Raw genomic sequence first — 19,176 nt, 5'->3', positions numbered from 1 at the left:
ACACATGGACTGAAAAGGAACCCATATACAAGGGTTCACTTGAGAACTTGGAAAGTGGTCATGCTATGCGCATGCGCTGGCATCCAACAAGTGACAACAACCAGTGGAAGGCAACGTATCTTACTGCTTTTCTAGTGTCCGTGGAGCAGGTGGCACCATACCTCATTGCTTATATAGCATTTGTGACAGCATAGCCTGCAGCAGGGAAAACAGCTACCTCCACAGAAGCAGAGATTGTAAATGCCTGTAGGAAGTTTGGATATGACTAGAGAGGAACCAACTGTTGCACTGTTTCCATATGTAAAGGGGTTTATAAGAAAGGGTCTGTAATGATAGGACAAGAGGTAACCGTTTTAAACTAGAAGAGAGTAGATTTAAATTAGATTTAAGGAAGAAATTCTTTACTGTGAGGGTGGTGAGACACTGGAACAAGTTTCCCAGAGAAGCTGTGGATGCCCCATCCCTGGAAGTGTTCAAGGTAAGGTTGGATGAGGCTTTGAGCAACCTGATCAAATGAAAGATATTCCTGCCCACAGCAAGGGGGTCGGGCTAGATGATCTTTAAAGGTCTCTTCCAACTCCAACCATTCTGTGATTCTGTAAGTGTTTGAAACATTCAGGTTTCACAACTAAGAAGTTGCATGCACTTCCACAGATTATATCAGAAAATTTAATTTTTACTATTAAAAATTAAAGGATGCTTAATGACTCTAAAAGCCAGAGTGAATGCAGAAAGTGAATCTTACTGTAAGTTGTTTTCATGTCTGTGTGCTTTTTACAGAGTGACTTTTTTCCACTTCTTTCTAAATTTAAGTGGAAAAACAGTATTTCAGCAGAATTCCACTAATTTAACTGCTATTTAGCTCTGTAGATCTTTCCTATTTAATAGAGTTCTAGTTTTGCCATGTATAACGATACCACCATTATCCTAGTGAAACACCCCACCAATAAATACGCCGGTCTCATACCATCCACAAAGAGTTAATACAACCTATAAACCCTGTAATTTAAGGAGGCAGGTGAGAACATTTCTATAGAAAGAATTGCTTTCTGAGGTCTCTGCCAAGAAGCCCTGAGAAAAGGCAAGCTAGAGTTTACTTTTACTTCTTCTGATGGGTGTTTTTGGTTGTAAAGTAAAACCCAGTGCTTGCAGAAGCAGTATGTTTGAACTAGATACAGATAACACACCCACACTAGGAACAGGGAGCCAAATCTATGGGCTTAAAGACAGTTACAGAGATCCAAGCAAAGTCACCCAGACCTACGCTCAAAATTGTATTTCCGATTCCCTTCAGTCTGAAGGTTTTTGGAATCATTTTGCCAACTAAGGCTTAAACAAAGGACTCCAAGGTCAAAATGCTTGCAACCTCAATCCTCTTTGAGCCTCTGACCCACAGTATGACTTTGGACCCAACTTTTAACTTTCTTACACCTCAGTCAGTTCAGCTGGAAAACTAGGTAGGAAAACAGCTTCACTGAAAACCAGATGCTCCATCTAAGCCAGTTCTGCTGAAAAAGAAGGGAACATACGCTTTCCTTAAAGCAGTCACTGCAGACAATAAAATGTGCTGTGGGGAAATTCAAATATAGTCTCTCACAGAATATAAATCATAAATTATGATTTGTTAAAAAAAGGAAACAACACAAACAGGACATATACAAAAATATTAGGTTCCATAGAAAAAAGTCAGCACTTAAGTTTGGATTCTGCAAATGTGCATACATATATATGTAGACAGAGTTTTACTCATGTGAGGTATTTTGAATTCAGTGGGATTAGCTGTATGCATAAATAAAAGACTTGATATGTTTATTTCTATAAAGTGAGAAAGCAGGGTGTTTTCTGTGCACGGTAAATTTAGTATCAGCTTCATTCTGTCTTTCCTAGCAGACACATTCCCCAAGCAATGAAGGACCAATAGCAGGAAAATTAATTGCATTGCACCTATCTGTAATGTTCAGAGCACAAGTTGATATATCAGATACAGTGCTAACATTCCTGTGCACATAGTCCTTTCTTGCTAGTTTTAAAGCACTCAGCTTACTTTTTTTTTCTGCTTACTTCATCTCCACATAGGTTTGTGCATCTTTGGCACAAAGACCATTTTCACACACGTCAAGGAAGTCTCTGAGGTATCAAATAAACAGACATTTCTTAGTGTAGTCTATATTTTACCCAGGTCCACAGAAAAAGCAAATTCAAATACAGATTATGTTTGAAGGGAGTCCGTAAGTCTGGGGAAATTCAATTTATTTTGGTTAAGCATTTAAAAAAAAAAAAAAAGATGGCAAATCAAGGCAGGATGGTACTTTATAATCATCACAAGGTATGGAAATAGTGAAAAAAAAACCCAGTAACCGTTTTTAATTTTGCAGAGTTTTTTCTGTTTCTTTAGGAAGTCTCTGCAGGAAACAACCCAGCAAACATTAGAAATTGCAAGTTCGTTCTGCAAGACTTAAATGTCCCCTCAGGTCTTGCATTTCTCAGCTAATATTTCAGCATGGCCTCATTACCAGTCTTTACTGCCGTTAAAGCCTAAAAACTATTTACATGTTTAAAAAAAAAAAAAAGAAAGAAAGGAAAAAAAATAAAAGGAAGACTTGGTGGAGTGTATTCACAAGTAACACAAGACTCCAGTCTTCAGTGCTTTAGCTCTTAACTCTAGCAAGGCTGCTAAAGAACAAATACAACAAAACCAGGAATATCATGGTATTGTCCACCCATACCCTATCTAATATTTATGGTGAATGAAGACAAAAAAGTGGAAAAATGTGATTTCTTTACATACACAGAAATACACTGGCTTCCTTTGCATAATAATGTGATTTCCATAGAGCTTCCTGTTAGCAGTGTTCGAAAGGGAAGTCACTACATTTTAATGCTGTGGGACTTCCTTTGCACAGCTGCACATGCAAATTGGTAAAATCATTCTAAATAATAGAATTGAAGGGGCACAGAGATAAATGCAATATGCTGGGAAGAATCCATGCAGCTTTCATAGAAGGAAGTCACATCCCTATGCTGATGTAGTTCCTGGAAGGACTCACAGTTGCATGAGTCTATGCACACCTATATGTTGAATACTAAATATAGTTTTCATCCCACCATCACAAAATGAATATAACAAAGCTAGAACAGGCCCACAAAAGCCTGGTAAAGATGACAAAAAGCATGAAGCAATGTCTGTACAAAAAGTGATTTAAAAGACTAGAACTGTTCATCTTGGAAAAGAGATAAATGTGGAAAATACAAGTGGAAAGAATGATATGACCAAAGACTTAATTATATCCAATAATACAGGAAATAAAAGCATCAAAAGAAGTTATCAGGTGATAGTTTCAAAGCAGAGAAAGGGAGATTATCTTCTAAAGCATCATATGCTTAAACTGGGGAATCATTTTCAGACAGTATTGTGGATGACAAAGTTTACATTGTTAAAAGATATCATTAGATCAATTAATTGAAGAAAAATCTTTCATGAGCTGTCAGATGTCAGGACACCCATCTCTGGCTCAGGAAACCCCTGAACTACATCTCACTGGAGCTTGAACAGTGCACCAAGGAAGTATCATTACAAGCTGTCCAGTGGTAGTAGCTAGCACTGAAGTCAGACCACTGCACTACATGTACATGAGGAACGGCTGTATGGCTCCTGCTTATGGTCTCCCATGGGTCTTCTTCAACAGTTAATCCACAAACATTGGATTGCAACATTCCCCAATACAGGTAAGTATGACATCAGGGCACAGGGAGGTTTGGGACCCTGCTCTGTCAGCAGCCAGGCTGGAATTTGCAATGGCAACATCTTACTCAGTGGGAACAGCAAGGAGTTTTTGCTGCTTTTGGTAGGGCACAGCTCTCCCACCTTTGACTATTTGTTTTATTGTTCTGTGCATCTCTCCACAGACTTCTTTCCACGGGACTGTGCTGACAGGAACAAAAATGTATTCATTTTACTGATTCTTCCCAAGGGAAAGCATGTCCTAAACAAAATCATTTTCAGCAGCTTTCTGTGTGAACAAGTGATAAGATGGCTCTCCAGAGAACGCGTGCATGTGTCCCCTCAGCAGCTGTCTTCCCTCCTACCGAGCACAACTTGTTGGAATTGCACACACAACCCAAAGGATTGTTTTTACTCCACCCACGTGCTGCCAGGATATTTTTCAGACTTTCAACATGCTGTTTCCAAGGGTGACCATTGATCTCAAATCTAAAATACTGCCAGCGCTGTATATCCTCTTTCTATTCCCTCCTCCTTTTGGAAAAAGATGTGTGTGAGCCCAATTTTGCTGTACAGACACTCCATACTACACACACCAGCGGGGCTCTAACAAACCATTACCTAACGCCTGGGGGTTCCTCTTGTTCTTGTATTTTGTACAGTCCATATGCACCAAGCAGCTGTAAAACACTGCCAATCTGATGTGCCTGGAGGTAATTTAGTCCTTGATATTTAATTTCTTATTGTCCTCAAAAAAACTTACAAATAAGAGGTTAGGTTTCATTCAGGGTATCTAGGTTTTGTGGGGAGGGTCCTTCCAGTATAAGGAGATGTATACTGTTATTAAACTCTTTCTGCTGCTTCCCACACCATTACTGCTCAGGAAAGCTAAAGAGACTGCAAACAACAGCCTGCAAAGGAAAACCTACTTTCACTGCACATGCACTTGTAAGACAAGAGACAGGGACCCAGCAAGGTTTCCAGAGGCTCCAGAGGAGAGAAAGGAATCAAGCAGGACAGACAGACACAATCATACCACGTGCAGAGATGTCCACACATGTCCGCTGCCTCTCCAGATGGGGAGCCTACAGCCCAGGCACAGTATTTCCACGATGAACAAGCCCATGGTGAACCAGTGCTTCGACCTCCTGCCAGGCATCCCAGCGGCTGCGCAGCCTCCAGTTCCTGCTCCCCACTGAGAATGGGGGTAGGAGCAGACAGCTGTTCAAGCAGTCTGTGCCTGGAAAACAGGGGCAAAATCCAGCCCTAAACAGGAATCTTTTATGAGGCCACTAAACACGAATCCCCGTAGCTCATCCAGTCCTAAAAGTCAACATCCTCAAAAGGTCCGCCTCAACCACGTAGTTAAGGACACAAACTCAAGAAGTTCTGCTAGTGCAAAATACCTTGCTGAATCCCATCCTAAGGACTCTGCCGAGAAGAGACAAAAAGCTGCCTTCTTTATGATTCCCTTTTGAACTAGCTGCATTATTTCTGGCCTGTACATTAAAACAGATGTCTCATTGATTTCCCAGTCACAAAGAAATCATTCTTTTCATGTCTTGTGATGGATGTTTCTTCAGATGAACAGCTTCAATTTCAAACAGGATCTTTACCTCATGGAATAACTTTCCCCAAACTGATTTAAAACTATCTATTAGCAAACCAAAGCCAGCCTCATTGTGTCTCTTAAGCAAAGGGTGAGGAGAAATACTGTCTTTTCAAAACTGTGCAAAATGTCACTGTCGTTTGGCATTTTTATCCCATACAGCACTGATCACGACAGAACACAACAGGTGCCTAATTAAGGAGCATTTACTTATCTTTATTTTTTTTTATCTCATTATCAGCCCTGAAAGCGTAAGCCCCAGACACATCTATGTTTCATTTCAATCGCTTCTCCTTCATTAATGAAGGGAAGTTTAATGCACTTAAAACTTTCTCAAACTACTTTTGTAGGGTTTGCTTAATCTGTAATCCCTGTGAAAACTTTAAAAGAAAGGGAAGGAAAATAGTGAAGCATATAAATAAGGTTTTCTACTTTGAAAGTAAAATGCCCTGTGCTGAGGTAAAGAAAAACCAAGGAAATAACTTCATGGTTTACCCAAATGTAAGAAGGGAAGTACTTTATATACCATTTTGGGTTCTGGTTTAGAGAGGGACACAATGCTAGAAAGGCTACCTTGTTTTTTTCCTCTCAATCCTTGGCCACACAAATCCTTTGTCCTACTTGAACTCACTATAAACGGGGAATAAACCTCTCCCAGAGTCGGGGGGTGGGGGTGGGTGGCTACGCCTGATTACAACTTTAGCATGGCTTTTGATTTAGTCAGGAGAATTTGTAGTGCCATTCCCTCCAGCAGATCTTTTTTTCTGAAGAGATTACAGCAACAGTTAATAAAAGAGCAGCTAATGCATCTCACAACTAATACAGCATGAAAAGCTACATGTACCAGCTTCACAGGCAGCTTCTACCTGACCAGGGCACACCTGAGCTCCTGCTTCTTCAGAATATGGTTGCAGTAACTGCTGTTTGCCTGTCAAACAGGACTTTAAAAGGTCTCATACAGAGCACCAAAAATACATCTCACTTTGTTAAATCAGCAACAAGCTCATAAACACCTTTCTCATTAGAAATTTAATTTAGAAGAAGATCTAGCTTAGGATTTAAGAGTAAGGGCAAATATGAGAATTTGAAATGCCAGAGCTTAGCCTCCACAAGGCTCTCTTGCATGGATTGCTCATCTTCACCACAGCTCTATCTAATGACATGCCAGCTTTTGTTTCTCAGATAATACAGAAAATGAAGAGTGGTATTGGAAAGTGGAATTTCACATTATAAACTGTGGACTTTCTGTTCATCTGTGCCATTCTGGGTACATACTGGTGATCAGACTATTTACATACCTGTGTACACAGAGCTGCAAAATAAAGATTTTACCAAACAGAATAAGTGTAATTCAAAAGTCAGAACCACAAGTTTCCCCACCGCAGAAATCTGAAACACCATGACACATCCAATAATTCCTCTAGTAAAAAAATTAAAAAAAAAAAAAAAAAGAGCAATAATTTCAAGAACTTTTAAAAACCTACTCTTGGTTGCAAAAATTCTTGCAGGCAGAAATAGTTTTTAAAAACAAATGTCAGTCACATAGAAAAAGAGACAAGTTATTCCACGGCCGATCCTTTAGCAGCAAGGGCAGCACACAGCTCCTCCTGGTTTGCTCTCTTACCAAAAGGCCTCGTGCCTTCCAATGGAGTAACAGGGCCCTGCGTTTGCTCTTTATGCACACAAGCATGGCACTCTGGTTGGATGTAGATATGGGATACTTGCAGCCACCCATCACAACAACAGAGCCACATATACATAAGTCCATTGCTGCTTTACCTTGAGGGTGACAGAGCAGTGGCACAGGCTGCCCAGAGAGGCTGTGGAGTCTCCTTCTTTGGAGACATTTAAAACCCACCTGGTCATTATCCTACACAACCTGCTGTAGGTGACCCTGCTTTAGCAGGGGGGTGGACTAGGTGTTCTCCAGAGGTACCTTCCAACCCTGACCATCCTGTGATTCTGTGACTGCACATGTGCAAAGGCATACATGCAAATGCCAGCAGGCTTGGAGCTCCAGAAGCATGGGCTGCGTTATCCCTCAATCCACCCCAGCAGACCAGCTATTTTAGGCACTGCAGGAGCATGGGTTGCTCTCGCATACAAAAACAAATATGTGGGGTGACATCCTCCCCACATGAAAAGACAAGTCTGTAATCTCTGTGGGTGTCAACTTAGCATAATCCCCACAGAAAGGTTTAGCTTGCTTTAAAATACACAGATGTCGTATGTAAGAAGGGCCCATTCATTTCAGGCCCAAAATACATAAACATGCCTTGAGTAATAAAGCAAAAAAGGTACTTTTTGCTAATGCGTTGTGGTTTAGGATTTCTGAGGAGGTGAAGTATAGAGCTCAGTTGTTGTTTTCGTTTTCTGAGGGGTTTTTATTATTATTAAGTTTTAATCTAGTTTGGCTCAATCTTTATTTTGTAGGTATGTAAATACAGGCAATCCAGTGCCAATAGCTAGAGCAATAATTCTGGTCAAAATGAAACACAGAGCTTTAGGCTATAAATGTAAGACAAAAATCAAAGGATTTAAATGAAATCTGACATGGCAACTCATTAAATTCAAGACTATCCATGATATTTTATTAAACATCAGTTAAGTGCATCTTTAAACAAGATGAATGCAAGTTCAGGAAATGAAACAGTCATTGCCTAGATATTTAACACGCTAGAGACAAAGGAAACACACCACTGTCGAACCAAACCAGAGGAATTGCCCCAGCTAGTCCACAGCCTTATTTACAAGACCTGTCCATATCAGCATCTCCAGAGGCATTTATCTCCTTCCCAGAATAAACTCTAAAACTGGTCTTAAGATCGGATGACTGAACTGAACGCAGTATTTCCCATAAGACCACATCACTGTGAAGATGATCAGAGCATTTAATTGTTTGACATCAAATATCTTAGGCATTTGACCACCAAGTTTGATTTTGAGTTCTTTTTTTAAATGTTGAATGCAAAGCTTTCACAATGACAGCCAAATACCAACTTTCAGTATATAAGAAATGCCATATTAGGTCAAAGTCAAAGTCTCAGTTTGCAGTCCCATTTCCAGCAATGTCTAGGTGATTCAGTGGAAGACACACAAGACCTACAGCAAGTGACTGAGATGATCTTCGCTCCTCCCATGCTGGAGATCTTCCTTATCGCTGTTGGTTGGCTTTAGTTTAAGGTCTTTTTCTGTGTTGGTAGGGGTTAATTCAGAGTTCCAAATGTTTCCTCCAAAAGCATATTACTTTACAGCTTTCTTTGAATTTTATCTGTCATTTACTCAAGTCACTTACGTCCATCTGACGCTCTCCCCAGTGACATTTGTTGAAATAGTTTTGTGCTATTACATGGCTTTTTTTCACCTCTTTTTTTCATACCATTAGAAAATAAGATAACTTCTATCCAAGGATACGAATTCAGCTGCCTTTTTGTAAATATTTTACTATGATATTCTTGGGGTTTGGTGGAGTAGGTAGGGATGTGGACATTCCTGTTTTCTCAAAACACTTTGTTTCTCACACCATGACTGTCTAAACCTTTTGTGGAGGCTTTTTACCATAATGAACAATGAAACTAATTATCAACTGACTTTCCTTTATCTGTTCTTTTATTATGACCCAATTTAAGTTTATTAATAGACTGAAAATGTTGTGCCAGTTACATTCATGTGTATCATGATAGCCTTAATCTATTATTTCACTTCCAATGGTCTTTTTAAGCAAGAATCATCACTCTATGCAGACGTTGCTGCTCTATCGTTACTCATATCACCTTTTGCCCTTTTAAAAGATACAGATCCAACACAGTAAATAAATCAAAGCAGGTAAATTAAAGCAATAAGAATTTTAAAGTAATGAGATCTTTAGATATTTAGCTACATCCTTAAGCATATAATGTTAAGAACTGCTCTGTTCCTGTATATGTATAAATAATTAGGATTTAGATGAGGGTATAGCAGAGCTTTTTCAAAAATAAGTACTCCCATTCCTGGCATTTTGAAAGTTAATATAATGTAGGCTGATCTGCACTACAAACAGCCTCACTGTTCATCTCACTGCTTAGACATACATACATTGTATGGCAATTCAAAACAGATTTTCTCAGTCCACCAAATCAAGTCCTCAGTCCCCAGAGGATTTAAAGTGGCTAAGAATAGGGAAACTTAAGTAGCTGCCAAAATACACCTGAGTGTGGCTTTTCTCAGCTTCTCCTGCTTTAACAGGCTACACGAAACACGGCTTGTTTTACCCTACAGCTCATGCCATGGCCATGCTTCCTATTGTCGGAGCTCTGCAAGCTGCCTGCAATGGGGTGCAACCTGTTTCTCAGAGCACTCAAGACCGCTGCAGACATTATTTTTATCAAAGTTACCACAGGCAACGTATTAAAATCATAAAGTTTTCTCATTTATACTTTAAAGAAAAAGAAGGGGGGGGGGGGGGGGAAAGGACTTTAGAAAGTTTACCAGTTGAGAGGAAGATCAAGTCACAAAATGCCTGTGCCACAGATGTTTTGCTCTGCCAATTTTAAAGGACCAGTTTACAAAAAGCACTCCTTGGGAGAAGTATGACAGCTGTTTAACATGGTTACCATATAGATGAAACAACATTCCTCATTGCATGAGGAGAGTCAGTAGTGACCATTTAACTAGAAAGGAGAAGACTGCTTTTGTGTGGCTTCTCTGCATTAATCTGCATCTGGTTGTGAGCACCAAGCTGTCCAACTGCACAGAGCAGCCACAGAGCTCCCAGTTACCAGTGGAAAGCCAATTTCTTGGTTGCTCATAGTGCACTGGCCTTGGATCACCACGATTATGTCTGAGCTGACATTTGTCTGCCCCTCCATGCAGCCTGTTTTCCACATTTTTGTGGCTTGACGCACCTAACACATAATCTAGTATAAAACATAACCCTGCGTGTTCTGGCCAGCTTTAAAAACATTGCAACAGGTGCAAGTCTCCCCTGTGTGACACCATCACACCTAATCCACCACACAAGGGCTGATTGCCTGAGACATGGCATGGTCCAAAGAGAAAGCCTAAGCCCTCCTCGCTTTATCTAGAAGCATGAATGGCACCAGCATTTTCTTAAAGCCTCCCAAAGCTGGTAGACCTAAGATAAAGTTACTGGTGAGCCATCTCAGCAGCATTATGGACAGATCAACAGCTAGTTCTGTAAACCTAAAGGCAAGAAGCACAGCCCCACTTTGGGGTGAAATATTCCTCTTCAAGTTTGAGGTGTTTCTGACAGTCCATCAATCATGCTGTGACCCAACACCCTCCGTGGGGCAACAGGGGATCTCAGCACCACCCACAAAAAGTAAAAACCCTGTTTCACCTAGAGAGGATGGTGTGAATGGCCGCAGCACGAGTGATGTGAAACGTAACCCAGGGGACAGGAGAGGGAAATGGAGGAAAGGGAAATTCTGAGCCCGAGGACTTTTTCAGAGGCTAGTGGCAAAACAGTCATGTGACTGTGGGATTTTCTTCCAAAGGACATGCCACTGATGGACTGAGTCCAATATCCACGAGCTCTTTGATCTGAGCTGTGAAAATAAATTATTTACGGGGCTAGATGGTATCTTTGGGAGTTCTAGTAGCATTGTCTTTCAATTTCCTTTAGCTGTGCATAACAGATGGGTAACATGTTAGCTTTATTTACAGACAGTTCTCATTCACAGAACAGAGATGGCAGGGGAACAGCCTGTTTTGACATGAAGGACTTCTCTCAGAAAAAGTTCTACTGAGAGATTTAGGGGGACATTTTTTTTTAATTGTTTTGCATTATCAGTTTGAACTTAAACATCTATCCCACAGCTCTATTGTTCTCTCCTGGAAACTTTTAATCAACCTTTAAACATTAATCACAGAGGAAATAAAACTAAAATTACCTCTAAACTACAGTGAGTTATGTCTTGGCAACTCTACCCTTTTGACCCCGTTATCACTTTGATGAATCCAGCCTATTGTGTTGTGTAGTAAAGTGCTGGCTTGCATGAGCTATAGCACAGGCTGCCGAGTAGTACGCTGCCTGGTTTGTAGATGCCTCTACTACCAAAGCCTCTGAGTGTGTATAGACAGTGTCATAGATCAGGTTAAACCAAACTACTGAATAAAACCAACATCCAGGCAACAACTCCCATCCATCAGACAGAAGTCTGGAAGTGACTTGAGCCTTGTATCATCTCATGAAGATCAGTAGCCTCAAATTCTCCTAGATCAATGGGGATGAAAGGTGGCAGGTAGTAGTTTTCCTTAAGAATAATTGGTTGGGATCTACAATTAGTAGATCTACCATTAGTCGATCATAATCAATCAGTACTAATAATCCACTGTTTAGACTAGCAATCCACTCATCTCACTTGTCTTGGCAAGACAAGTAGTAATTCAAAAGGTCTTCCTCCGACCTGTGTAAGGAAGCAAAAATCCTTGAGCCCTTTGTGTCAGGTTGTCACAGAGAAATCTGCATCAACATCTTCAGCTGCACTCACAAGCAGAGAGTTTGCAATGGAGAAGAAGTAATATATTTTGCCTTCCTCTGGCAAAACTACTGGGCCTGTACACTGTAATCATGTTTCCACATACAAAGGAGACCTCAGGTGCTTAGGAAAGCCAGAACTCCCAGCTCTGCCATTGCTCTGTGGTGGGACCTTACCCATGCCATGCCAATGCTCTGCCATTCTCATCGTCTCTGCTTTAGCCTGATGTTTTGCACTACACCCACATTACATCATGTAGACAGTAAGACTAATAAAATTCTGTCAAGATCTAGATCTAGCAGTAGGCTGCAATTACCATCAGAAAAGATGCTTTTCTAGTGATATAATTTCAGTGTCATCAGAGCTGCCTGAAACAAACACTTCATTGTTTTATTGCATAAACATCCTTCTAGGTCATGTCTGCCTTGACGAACTTTGTGCCATCAGAGGATGGAATATGGCAGAGGTAGCCAAAGTGCGTCAGCTCTGCAAACCCACTGTTTCCCGGTTCAGCAGCTAACCGAGCTGTGTCCGCACATCACTGCTGGGGAGCCGGCTCTTTCCCAGAAGGGAAATAGAAAACGTACTATATCATTGTGGGGCAGCTCCAGCATGCTAAATAGAGCCATATACTATCACTTCATAAGCAAAACCTGCTGCTGAGGGGAAAGAAAGGTTATGTTTATTTTTGAGGTTTTAAAAGCATTTTTTTCTTTTTCTTTTTTTTTTCTCTTAACCCAAAGGGATCCAAACCAGAAGTTCCTTCCTGTCTGAAAGAGTTAGGCATAGGACATTTGTGGCCTGAATCTCCTCTCAGATTGAGTCAGGTCAGATATACCTCCAGTGAGCTGACAGAGCTACTTCAGAGTAAAACCAGGGCAAGGGAGACAAGAATCTGCGCCACGCTAATGAGGTCATAGCGGCAGCAGCCATCCAGAGCAGCGTCAGCGTTTTCAAACCAAAACGATGTTGATCTTTCAGCTGGAACACACAAGATTTTGAAGCTCATTCAAGTACTCTGCACCAAAATATTCAAGTCCTTTCCAACATCATTTTATTGCAGTCGATAATATGGGTCTGTAGCCTGTTGAGGCCAAGAAAAATGGCCATGACTTTAGCCTCTTTTCTCTGCTGGCCAGTTTTTAACCAGATGAAAGAGAAGACTAACTAGAATAAGCAACAGTAATGGGTAAGGAGCCCTTGCAGGTGCCACAAGGTGTGACATTCTACAAAGCATCCTGACACTTGGTGACATTAGGGACTGTTGTAATCACAGCCTGTGGTGTGCAGACCATAGAAGTCACTCAGCAATTCCTGCAGTCAGTCCACAACCCTTGGGTGACTTGTAAGGTTAGGTTAGAAGGGTTTGGACACCAGTAAATATTTTGAATATTTGCCTCAAGCAAGGAGAAGGAACTACCATCGTGTACCTCAGATCTTTTTCTTTTTAAAGCTAGCTATTTCCAATGAGCCTACAAAAAGAAGAATCTCACAGGATTCTGTCTGTGATAAATAAGTCTCCTTTCTTTGAAGAAAGACAAGTGCAGCCTCCAAGTTTGGTCTCTGTAAGAATTTGAGACCCAGCCCAGCACAAAACCAGATTTTCTGGGTCTACTTAATCCACTACAGGTAGACTCTGCCATGGGGGATGTGTATGTTTTCAGCATACAGTGCTCCTTGTCTGCTCAGTCTTTACTTTGGCCTTTGAACCTCACTTGTAATTCCTTACTTAGCTCTTGACCCTTCTTCACAGGCTTCTGATTTGACCTTTGCTTATTTTCTTCCTCCTAATCCTGATCTGCTTGTCTTACATTGCTTAAACCTTATCTCATCTGCTATCCCAGAATCTGCTCTGCAGTTTATGGTCCCTAATCTTGTGGTTAAGCCTCTGAGAACCTTCTTGACCAGACCTTTCGGCTAAGTGCAGCCTATTTCCAAGATTCTAATTGACTGCAGTACCTTCATGCCATCTTCAATGCCGTTTCCAGTTTGACTCTTGTCAGGGGGCCTGATCCCCAATATGCTACTGTGTGTGTTTTACCTCCCAGGGTAGAGGAACATGACAAAGTAGCTCCTGAATCATCTGTGATAACTACCAATATCCAGCCTACATTCATTGCTAAGCCACCCCCTCTCTTCCACATCAAAAATTCTCCCCCTTTTGGGGAGACTTTTGGGGCTGAAATTGTTTTTTTTTCTTTTTACATTCCTGTACTTAAGCATTCGAATCCAGTAGAGGTCCTGAACTATCAGCAGTTATCCAGGACCCACCCTGCACACTCCAAGTAAAAGATGTCTTCTTCTATGGTCTGTTACAAAAGACATTTCCCACTCTGGCAACGGCCAGCATCAGCCCGAGGCAGTGCTAACCATTCAAACGTCCAAGTCTCATGTTACCCTCCCAGTCTCATTATATTTTTTGTGATACTCTCCTGTATTGCCTCTCATTCCTGCTTCCATCCTAACCTTCATAGTCCAACAGGTGTGTTGACCAAGAAAGGATTCTTATGGGGTTATTGGTCCCACCTTGCACAGCATGCAGTCCCTGTCACACAGTTGAATATTTGGCAATATCACAGAGTGGCTGGACACCAAGCAACCATGAGGGCATTGCCCTTCCTTTTGTCTGCCCGTCCTGAACTAAAGGTCCTTGTTCTCCACCTAAATTACTCCTTCTGGAGCAAGAAAAGCTTAACCCTGCTGATGAATCTATCTCCCCTGTGCACACCCTGGCTGCATCTGCTGGCTCTTTCCAGTGGCATCAGGTGGAGAAGGTGGGATGCTTCCTGTCTGCATGCCCCAGCTCCTTGGAAGTCTGGATGCTACAACACACCCAAACAGCTTAAATTAGACAGCACTGTAAACTGGGGATGGGATTGGTGGAAAAGCATTGTTCTCTTCCATATCACCAAACTCAGAATCAGCTCAAAGCTAGTCAAGCAAAATCAGCTTTAGGTGCTGTTGGTAAAGTCTTGACTATTCAGAATAAGTTTCCCGTACACAGGGTACTCAAAAATAGGTGTAAAATGATTCTGACTAATATTAGGAAACCCAATAAGAACAAGGCAGGTTTTATGCACAGATTCTTCTCCAGGCTGCACAAAGATATGCCTTCTCAAAGTCACAGGCAACTTTTAATAAGTTCTAGAGCCCGTACTAAATCCTTCCTTTAATCAACTCCTGATGTCTGTGAAGCAGTGATCCAGAACCAGTAAAGGAAGCACGGCTGGGTGGGTGTTTGTGAATCCAACAGCAAGAAGTTATGTGGTTTTCCTCTTTACCTGTACAAAATACAGGCACTTTCCTTTCTGGGGAAAAAAACCAATCAGTATGCACTAGCACACTGATGATTCTTTGACTTTCTCCCTCACTTCTCTCCTGAAAGAGTACACAAGAAACTATATAAGTGGGGGTTTAATGTTTTATTACTTCTCTGAGATGTTTATAAAGAAGGAAATCAACCTTTTCCTGGATACCAATGAACTGTCAACTTCCTCCAGCCAGCTTCTTTGTAACACATGAAAAGCCTTTCTCATAGGCAGGTTTATTAGCTTTGCTCCAGCTATAAAAGAGGAGTGAAAAGAAAGCAAAGGGGTTGGATGCCTCAGATCTTTCCCTTGAACTCCTCCTCATATTCACCATAAACAGGTAGGAGCTCAGTATGTGGAACACGTTTCAGGCTGTGTTCACGCTTCTTGGATCTGGGAAGGATTTGAGCAAGGAGAAGGCAGGCAGTGTGTCAGAACTTCCACCAAAGCAAGGGGGCTTAGATAAGACCCTGACTGCACATTCAAGTGCCAAGAATAAATTGTGCATTGTTCCCAAAGATATAAATAAGAGATTCTTTGCCTTTCATGCAAGCCCTTGCAATTTCAATTCTTTCCTTCACATATGTGTCTGGAAATGCTCTTTGCTAAAATATAAATGCCCCGATTCTCTGTGTCCCAGCAGGAAACCTGGGACATCCATTAACAATATTGGAGCTTGCCAATACCCTGAAACCCATAATACCGGGTAAAGCACCTGGCCTGACAGTTCCTAGGTTAATTTTGATGCTTTTTTCCCCCCCAGTAAACCTGCAGGCAACTACATACTTTTCTCAACAAGTCTCTAGAGGAGGGTTCTGTCCTCTCTACATTAAGGGAGGGTTTGATTTCAATGGTTTTCCAAGATGGGCTGGGATTACAAATCAGGCTTGAACTATTGGCCCACCTCTCTCAAATTCTGGGAGGTAAGTTAGAGAAATTCATGCCCAATATCAGATGTCTGAGCCAGGTGGGGATTCATAATGGCTGGGCTAGCTCAGATGGCACCTTTAGCAGGATTAGGACACCAAGCCATTCACAGCTTGGACAAAGAAGTAGCTGTTGACCAAGAACAGTAAACACACACACTCCTGTGATGTGATTTTGAGTCCTCATATATGAGAAAAGGACTGGGAAAAGCCCCTCTTGTACAAACATAAGAGCCATGTTTAGTGCAGAAGATTAGGAAGTTAAAATGGATCACATCCCTGGGGGGCACAGAGGTGCCTGAACTCTTTCAGAACAAAAGAAGCTGAGGCTTCAGAAGAAAGCAGATAAAAATACCCATAGAAACAAGCCAGGGGCACAGTGCTGCATGACTGTGAGGACCCGGGGAAAGAGCCCTTTGTGGTTACATGTCCTGGTGGGTGGTGGTGGTGGGATTTTTTGAGTGTTGATACCGGGAAAAGAGAAGAGGCAGTTGCTGCAGGAAAGAGGCTGAGGCTCACCACACTATGGGGAAGAAAGGGCTGACAGAGAAGCTCAGGAGTAAAGGGAGCCATGGGCCTGAGCTTAGGGCACCCATCACGAACAGCTCAAGAAAACTGCCATGCTGCAAGGGTGGCACTATCAAAGGACTGAGAAGACAAGTGTGTGACAGGGTCGTGGGCTGATGGTCTGAGACAAATTTGACAGCAGGATCCTATGTTAAGACGCAGAATTTCACAGGCAGGTAACTCTCTCACAGGCACAAGAATATTTCCTCCTATTCTCCATCCAGTCCTCTGGCTTACAATGTGATTTCCCCTGGCATGAACAGCCCAATGGCTTGTCAGTTCATGCTATCAGCCAAGATAACATTTTGTCTGCAGTGCACCCTTACTCTTCTGGCATCAATCCATCATTTTGGTTAATTTTCTGCTTACAGAATTTACTGGTGAAAAGTCAGAGCTGTTGCAGCTCCCTTTGCTTCCTGGCAAGGGGAAGAGAGAAAGAAAGATTAAAATGCCAGGGAACCGTACAACTGTCAGAAACAGCCTTTCTGTAGCCAGCAGGAAACAAAAATCAGTGAGAGGCATTTTGCCTCCCTCTCTGGAGAAACACAGCACATTAAAAATGAATGTGTTTCCTTGGAATTTTCATCTGTTTTGAGTGTCCCTTCTCTCATCATCTCATTGTCCTGTCCCAAAGATTTAAGGATACCAGTAAGCACTTTATGCTGGGTTTGGAATGATGCCAGGAAGGCTGAAGGAAGTTGAGAGCATCTGTGTCAGATACCCACCTTTCAGGGAAGTGCTGTTGCCCCTGTCATAAGAGTCCAGTCATTTTTCCAGTCATAAAAGAACCGGGACAGAAAAAGGTGGACAGGTCAGGACACGTCAACATAACCTCCCTGGCACATCAACACAGCAATTGGTTGCTACTTATATTCTTTTAGTGCAAGGCTGTTTATACAGAAAAAGTTAAGATCCCAAATACCAGAGCTTGGTGTTTCTTCCCCAGCTATGATGCTTTGATGCAGCTCTGCAGCCTGTGGTTTTCCTTTGTCACCCCATTCAGAAAGGCTTCTGTGCACTCCCTTTCCAAGCATCTTGTTGCAGACATGCTCCAAATATGCAATCAAACATACTAGTCTCAACATCGCTCATGAAACTAGAGTTAAAATGTGTGCTGCCAATCCACTGGCAAACAATCCTACTTTAAAAAAAAAAAAAAAAAAGGCAAAGCAGGAAAACAGAGTACCAGCACACGGGTATTTCCGTTAAAAAAAGCTGCTCCTCCAAGAGCATCAAGTATGGGTGGCTGAGAAAGGATGAGTCAGGCTCAGAACAGCTTCGGTGCCTGCCCAGTTCTCACTAACTTCCTTGGTGCGGCTTGTTCCACCACCTGCTCTGCATTTAGGACCCGATGCAGCTGTTACACTGAGCACGTGCTCAATGAAAAGCATGGTTACTGCCCATTGGCATCAATACACACCGAGCTGCTTCTCACAGGCAGGAGCTAAGGAGACAGGAGCTCTTCCCTGGCAGGCATGCTACCCTCCCCCGTGGGCTGGCTCAGCTCTCCAGCACGAAGCCGTGCCTGCCTGCAGCGTGTTTCTGCCTTTGCCCTGGCTCTCCTGCTGCCAATGCTGTTTCAGCCTCACACTTGCATTTCCTGCGGTGATCTTGCCCTGACCTTTGACAGGCTCCACACAGTTAATTAAGTCTGGCTGTAAGTTGCTTCATTTCTAGTGGGGTTTTCATTTTGCCTATTCCCTTTCCCCCGCTGCTGCAGGATGCAGCTCTTCAAGGGAGACGAATTCTGTCTTCAGCTGAAATTCCAGAGTCTTTTTCGTTGACCTAAATTAAACTCCAGATTTGCATTGACATCAGAATTTAGTCCTAGGACTTTCAAGTCCTGCCAAATTCATAGAAATGGAGAGCAGCATACTTAAAAATCTCCTTCCACTCATTAAAGTATTTTAAATAAATAATATTTATAGTACAATTGGACATATGCATGTGTATTTCAAGTGAATATTGGTATTTTAAATTATACAATTAAATGAATCACAAACATAAATTAGATGTCTGTACCTGGGGAGTCAGCAAAAGCAGGGACAGAAAGGATTTCTCTTCTTTTACCTGCTTAAGAAAATAGTTGAAATTATATATGTTAATGCTAGAAGGTGGTTCTGGAATTCAAACTTCACAGGGCCTTCAAACGAGAATACAGGGCTAGGTAAGAATGATTAATGTGCTTTTACATAAAGAATGATACTTTTTATATATCTTTGACCTTCTAAGGTCAAAAGGATTATAGGACTGTTTGAAGTTCAGGAGGAGCTGAGCAAGGAAACAAGAGGGCTTTTCATGGGGTGATGAGAAGCTGTGGCTGACATTTCAACAGCAGAAAGCCTATTTTCATTAACTCCTTCTTTCTCAGGTGAAAAAATGTTTTTGACAGAAGAAAACAAAACAAGTGTACAAATGTGCGAAAAATAATCCAATTTCCTCTGCAAGCACTCAGATCTAAACTTGAAGTTCAGCAGAACCAGCGTGGTCGTCCGTGAGGAGGCAGAAAAGAAAGGGCCATAACAGGCAGATGATCACTGACGGCAGGATAGCACAGCATTGTCAG

Source organism: Falco punctatus, assembly GCF_963210335.1.
Source record: "Falco punctatus genome assembly, chromosome: 3".
In the NCBI taxonomy this organism is placed as follows: domain Eukaryota; kingdom Metazoa; phylum Chordata; class Aves; order Falconiformes; family Falconidae; genus Falco; species Falco punctatus.
The sequence above is the reverse complement of the archived record's forward strand: the minus strand, read 5'-3'. Positions refer to the sequence as shown.